Source organism: Marmota marmota, unplaced genomic scaffold (assembly GCF_001458135.2).
Source record: "Marmota marmota marmota unplaced genomic scaffold, marMar, whole genome shotgun sequence".
In the NCBI taxonomy this organism is placed as follows: Eukaryota; Metazoa; Chordata; class Mammalia; order Rodentia; family Sciuridae; genus Marmota; species Marmota marmota.
In genome coordinates this window covers 858,317-865,551 of record NW_025999984.1, presented here as the reverse complement: position 1 = coordinate 865,551, position 7,235 = coordinate 858,317, and the positions used below count along the sequence as shown (strand labels likewise).

The following is a 7,235-nucleotide window of genomic DNA, read 5'->3' as shown; positions in this document are numbered from 1 at the left end:
CACTTACTCATTGTAATATTAAGACTTTAGGCAATTTCCAGTATGATGTTCTTATAAATAAAGCCTCTGTCATACATGTATTTTGGTGGGTATAAGTATTCATTTCTCTTGGATATATATACTCAGAATGGAATTGCAGGGTCATAGAGTATGTGTGTGTTGAATTTTAGTGTTGCTAAACATTGAGTGTATCAATTTGCACTCCCAATAACAATGCATGGGAGTTGCAGTTGTTCACCATCCTTGTCAGTACTTGCTATTGTCAGTCATTGAAATTCTAGTCATTGTCCTGTGTGTGTAGAGATATGTTCTTAGGGTTTAAATTTCCATTTCTCTGATAAGCAATTATATTGAGTCCCTTTTCAGATGTTCACTGACCATTTTGATATCCTTCTGTCAAATCTTGTGCCCATTTTTAAATTGCACTCTCTTTTCTTATTATCTGTAGTCCTCCTGTATTTGGTATACCAATCCTTTGTCATATGGACTTATTGCAGTATCTTTTCCTGTTTTTGACTTTTCTTTTTGTTTTCTTAAAGGTATTGTTAAGGCAGTATTCCAAAATCCCAAATAAAACTCTGGGTCTTTTTGAAGTAAATACAAATGATTTATTCTGGCCAGGACCAAGGGAGCACAAAGCAGACAGTTCTGCAACGAAGACACTGAACACAGTGATGGGGCCACTTGAAAATAGAAAACAACAAGTAAGGGGGGTGGGAGAGGCAAGTAAAATCATAAGACATATTTCATAAAGTGTTACCAAGTTCTTATAATTGTCACCTCCTGTACCTACTCTGGAAATAAACTAGCACCAACTCCATAGTTTAATATATTCATAGTGTGCTTTTGTTTCTTGGAGATGGGGTGGTAGCTAAAATTTATAATGATGATAGTTAATATTAATTAAGCACTTATTTTGTGCCAGGCCCGATGTGTGCATTTCACACATGCTAGTTCATTGTATTTCCTCAACAACAACCCTGTGGGGAAAGTGTCACTATCTCCATCTCACATACTAGGACCTAGGGGCACAAAGAGGTTAAGTAACATACTCAAGGGAACACAGCAAAATTAGATCTCAATCTAGAATTTTTTCTCCAAGACTCCCTCCTACCCCAATCTTTCTTCCCCCACCCACCCCCAATATTTTCCATTATCCAATCTATGGCCACAGCCATCTTGTACTGTCATGGCCTTCGGGGTGACTCCCTCTATGACCCACTCCATGGTTTCCACCATGGCTTCCTCTGTGTTCATGGCTTTTTCTGTGGCCTCCTCCATAGCCATGACTCCCACAGTGGTTCATTCCATGACCATCTCCATCACCCATGCTGTGTCCAATGCCATGTGCTCCTGCAGGTCCAATCCCAAGTCTTCTTCCAGGGTTCAATTCATTTTCCAGGCTGTGGAACATTCCAGAGCCCATGCCTAAGTCCAGGTCAAGACTAAGGCCAAAGTTGTGATCATGGGGGTAATAAGTACCTCTGCTTCTCAGGGGGAAGGAAAAGTCCCTTTGAAAGAAAAAAAATATTAAAAACTTAAGTACCATCTCTTATAATATACAAGCCTGTTTTGTCAATGTGAGATTTTTATTTTTCAAAACTATGTCTTTTCTTACCATCATCCTTACTGTGCTCTCTTTCTCTTTTTGTTATTTCACTCTTATTCTCTCTGAGAAATCAATCTCCCTGACACTATATTAATATACCCTCTTTATGTGAAGACTCAGGCCCTGGCTCAGCAGCATGGTCAGGTTACGTGTTGGACTTTCAAGACAAAGGTAAACCACATCCCTGTGTGAAAGGCACAGAGACCCACCTGAAAGACAGTCTTTCACTTTGTCAGCTAAGAGGCTGAGACAGGCCTTCAGAAAACTGTCCCTATACCATCTTGAGATCTCAGGCATGAAATCCAGAACCAAATCAGCCTGGACAGGGTCCCAGATCTGTCACTCAGCGCCTGTGCTGAGGCAGCTTATGGAGCTCTAGATCCAAATTGTAGAGCTGATCAAATGACAGTGCATTTCAAAAACGGCCCCAAGCCTCACACAAACAACTAATTGAAGTTAGTTCTCACTACCATTTGACCTCGCATATAAAGTTATAAAGTTATGTAAAATTATAAAGTCACTTCTATATGGTGGGGATTTATTTTGGTACTTAAATAGGGAAGGTGGCTGGGAATTCCCATAAATTGACTACCATATGCCAACCCTTTGTTGGTGTAGTATGTTTTTTGGTTTTGGGGGGTACCAGGAATTGAACTCATGGGCACTCAACCATTAAGCCACATCCCCACTCCTATTTTGTATTTTATTTAGAGGCAGGATCTCACTGAGTTGCTTAGCGCCTCACCATTGCTGAGGCTGACTTGAACTTGTGGTCCTACTGCTTTGGCCTCCTGAGCTGCTGGGATTTTAGGCATGCACCACCACACCAGGCTGTATAATATGTTCTTAATTTGTCATTTTGATCAGTGGTGTCTTGATCATCATTTAACAACTGGCTATTCAAAGGGGAAAATTCTGTTTTGTAAGGTTTGTTAATTTCAATGATATAAATACTTCCACCAGAGAATATGTCAAGCTATCAATGTGAAGTCATTAAACTCAAGTTGGAAAGAGATTCAGTGGTCCATAGGGGTCTCTTATGGACCAATATGACTTGGCTTCAGCTTGCCAGTTATTTATTCTCTGCTTTATTCTTTACATGTGAGCTTACTCACAAACTATAAGAGAAAAAAATTATAAATGTAAGAGCAGTTTGAGAAAAATATGTGTTCAAAGAAATATCAAGTTCTGAAAGCAGAAATACAGTGGGAGATCAGAGAGTAACTACCACAAATCCAACAAGAAATAGCAGAGAACTCATGGATACCAGAAATTTATTAAAAAGCCAGGCGCAGTGGTGCATGCTTGTAATCCCAGCAGTTTGGGAGGCTTGAGACAGAAGGATTATGAGTTCAAAGCCAGCCTCAGCAAAGGTGAGGCACTAAGCAACTCAGTGAGACCGTGAGACCCTGTCTCTAAATAAAATACAAAATAGGTCTGGGGATGTGGCTCAGTGGTCCAGTGCCCCTGAGTTCAATCCCCAGTACCAATACAAACAGAAACTTGGTAGATGTTATGCAGTTGGATCCTGTACCTTTTTTTTTTTTTTTGGATGACTACATCTTTGTGGTCCCTATTTTCATTTTTTAATTTGTTCCTGTTAGTTCTACACAACAGTAGAATCCATTTTGATACAATTATACAAGCATGAAATATATCTTATTCTAATAAGAACCCCATTCTTGTGGGTGCACACAATGGTATTTTCCTATGTGTACATAGGGAAATTATGTTAGATTTATTCTACTGTTTTTGCTGGAAATATTCCAGTCCATACTGGCTTCTAAGAAGCCTGCCATGATATTGCATTTGATGATATATCACCCTTGTACAAGATAGAGCCAATGTAATGCCATATCTTGTACCAATCATTAACATGTAAGTGGGAGCAAATACAGCTGTTAAAATCCACTCCCCATCTGGGCACCAAACAAAACATATAGAATCAGAAACCACTAGTTTAGAAATAAATGTATAGTTTTTAATATTCCACGTTTCCATTTGTTCCCTCAGGTTTCCAAATACAACTAGTATTATTACATGTCCATGAGGGCTGCAGTAGGCTTCATTGTAAGGGCCAAACTCAAACCCAGGGTCACATTTCAAGTTGAAAAGTGTTGCTTTGGCAGGCCTAAAACCATGAACAGCAAAAATCTCAATAGAACTAGAATTCCAACCTACATCCTGTATGGGGTTAATTTTAGTCATTGTACTACCTCACTTTCTTCCTTGCTACAGCAGTGTAGCATTGGATTGGTTCTCCATGGTAGGAAGCGCCTTCTCTTGTCAACATCTGTATAACTATTACCAACACAAAAGTAGCTTTTTTTATTCCATAGCATGGTAAAATGATCAGCTTTGAGGAAACTTTTAAAAGAACTTTAAACTTTCAAAGGAACACAGCTTTAGAGCTGTGTGGAATCCAGCAAACTTGGATGTTGGGTGTAATCTAACAAATGAAGATGTAACTTTTCTTCCTGGAACATAGGTGACTTATGTGGTTGGGGTCCATGTGATGAAACAAAATTATTAATTTTTTGCAAATGTAATTTATTTGCACTTGTGTTTAAATTGTTGCTTTTGAAGAAGTAAACTTCACTGTTTTTTTTTTCTCCAATAAATTATTTGAAATATATCCTAGTTTTCACACCATGAAGTTTAGTTTGGTAATTCTAGCTGCCCCATCTTTAAAAAGTAGTATAAGGCTGCTGTACTTCCAGGACAGTGGTTTGGGGTGAGAATTAAAAGAAAACTGCCTTTGAAAGCTTGAAGGAGTACAGTGGTTCATTTTTAGTGACATTGAGACTATTTACTTTTCCTTTTTGTCCCAGGGAAACAAGGTCCCATCCTTACTAAAGGTATAGAGTTTGTGATTTTTCCTAGATTCCCCTTGAAACCCTGTGCTATCTGTAAAACAGGGTGGTCCATTGCCTACATACTGTCCTGATCCACACTGCCAACAGCAGAGTAGAAGGTGCCATATTGTCCTTGGGGGAAAAAGAGCTCCATGCCATAATTCCACAGTCGCATTGCTTAGCAGTGTGGTAATTGTCGCATTCCTGGCGACAAAAACACTCAGGGTCACTCCAGAGGAACTGGGCCATGCAAAAGAACCACACAAGAGATAGAGATACCTTTTTCTTTGGGGGTCCTGCAATGGTTCCTGAGACCTTAAGAGTCCATAGAAAGAGAGAGAGAGAGAGAGAGAGAGAGAGCGCGAAAGTATGTGCTGACCCCTTTTATTGAGAAGAAGCCATTCAAATGAGGCAAGGGGTCAGTTTTTAAGGGGCTGAGTCTAGCTTCATGATGTCTGTTGTCAGCAGGTTGACTGACATCTAGGTAGGCCACACCCAAGGGCACAGTAAGAGAAGGGGACACACTGTTTGACCAGGATGCAAAAACACTGACTCCAATTAAAATCAAATTAAAGCAAGCTTATTATTTCGACCGGCCAGGCTGCCTCTCCCACCCAAAACTGAGGGAACAAGACAGCAGCTGCAGCTTTCCTGCAGCCTAGCTTTATAGCCCAGAAAGTTACACAAAGGGGGGTTACAGATAACAAAACTCTGACGAGCATAACACTAATGGTAGTTTACATTTTTGCTGGCCCCGACATCAGAATTTATGAAGGTCATTAGAGCCTCAGAGAGGGCTGTTATCTGGTCAGAGAGCCAGGCATGGTGAGATCAAGGCACGGGCAGGCATTCCAAGCAGGTTCAGAATTTGCAATGATTTATAGTAAAGCCGAAATTATCTTTTCATGGCTTTGTGGTGAGATGGCTCCCAATTTTAAGAGAAAATCAGGTTGGGTCTATCAACACAAAGGGCGTTTCCATGGAACATTCTATCCTAAACAGGGCAAAGGGGTAATATCACAAAGGAACAGGTGAGTGTAACTCAATCCATGGGGCTGCAGGAAGGCACACCTATTCATGAAGATACATTTTGTGACATGTTATGACTTCCGGGATTGGGGCAGCCGTCTAGGGCCACTTTGATGTGGCCAGATCATGGGAAGTGACTGACAGAGCCTCAACCATCAGGGAAGGAAAATGCTGGTCACATAGCGCAACAGCCTCCCACAGGTAATACTGTTAACATTGACAGAGTAAGTGTTGTAGGGAAAAAAGAGGCAAGGCACTGAAGATAGCAGGAAACAGTTTTATTTGGCTGCAGCCAGGTTCAGAGGGTACAGCTTTTGCTGTAATCAATCAATCACCTGAATCCCGAGTTCAGGGAGTTTCAGAATTTTATACCCAGCATGTAAGGGGAGGGGCTCAGAATTTCACAGTCTGCAGAAGTTCATGTAAAAGCAGCTTTTTCTTTCACTCTTCTGGGCAAGTTAACCCTTCAAGGACAACACATGAGAAGGGCAGAGCTTCTTCTCCCCTTTCTTTCCTCCCGCTGCCAGCTCTTACCATGGAGCCCAATCGTAACTTATCTTAAAAATATAGACATCTCTGTGAAGCCCCAGCTCAAGGCCAGAGGCCTTGTTTGCACATTTCTTCAAAGTACTATACTGGATATGTTTGTGAAAAACTAGTAAGGGGGTGTCCAGCACCTGGAGTGCTGGAATCTTCTTGGCAAGTGGCCAAGTAAACAGGGAGACACGAAAATAGGAAGTTTATCCACATTGAACTCTTTTGCAGAGACTTTTTTGCTGACAGTCCTAAAATCAGTCTGGGTGAAGATTTATGGAGAAGCCCAGGTAGTCTTTTCTGTGGAGATAGGGGTGCCAAACAATGATCCACTCTCATCAACTTGTGGCTGAAGTGATCTTTGTGTCTCAGCTTTCTGAGTAGCTGGACTATAGATGCACACCAGCACACCTGGCTACATCAAATATCTTTGCTTACTCAAGGGATAATTCTGCATTTAAACCTTATAACACCACATGGAGATGAGGAATTGCACTGCATTGTAATATGTCCTCTGCATGGCATTGAACCCAGCAGCTCACTGCCACCACTTTAAGTGTGTGGCATCTATCACATTCTTCACAGTGTGGCTAATAGTGGTAATCCTACAACAAAATTTAAATGGAATTCATATTTCCCAAAACATAGAAAATTTAAGCTAATTTGTTTCATTTTAACTTCAAATTTGAGAATCAAATTTGTGAACAGAAAATTGTTGGAATAAGCAGCATGAAAACTGAGAAACATGCAAAGGCCTCAAGCACACTCAAGCACTTAAACTTTTATTGAACTGAATTCTATTACATCTCACTAAGCCTTTCCTAATTCCTTTGCTTTGGGTATTTTACAGGAATTGGAGTGAGGAAGGAAGTGTCTAAAAGTAGTGGTGAAAGAGCAGAAATAAAGATTTATGTTTTGAATGTAAAAGTATCAAGATAAAAGTATCAAGATATTTACAATTATGCTAGTACTTCATATTAATGATTATAGTTATTCAAAGTCCCTCATTTATTTCCTTACACTGAAGATGACTATTAGAATGATTGAATCTGAATTTGAATGTGATTCAACTGCTTCAAATTATATATATAGCTTCATATTTTTCTAATGATTATAGATACAAATGAGTGGGAAAGTATTAAAGTGAGTTCAGAGGGAAAGTCAAGAATTTACCTTAATTATTATTTGGAAGGCATTAGTAAACTTAC

At 39.9% G+C, this 7,235-nt stretch overlaps 1 pseudogene; it reads right to left on the bottom strand.

Moving 5' to 3' along the window:
- Positions 1-3,347: 3,347 nt before the first annotated feature.
- LOC125617672 lies at positions 3,348-4,639 on the bottom strand (annotated as a pseudogene).
- Between the last annotated feature and the right edge of the window lie 2,596 nt (positions 4,640-7,235).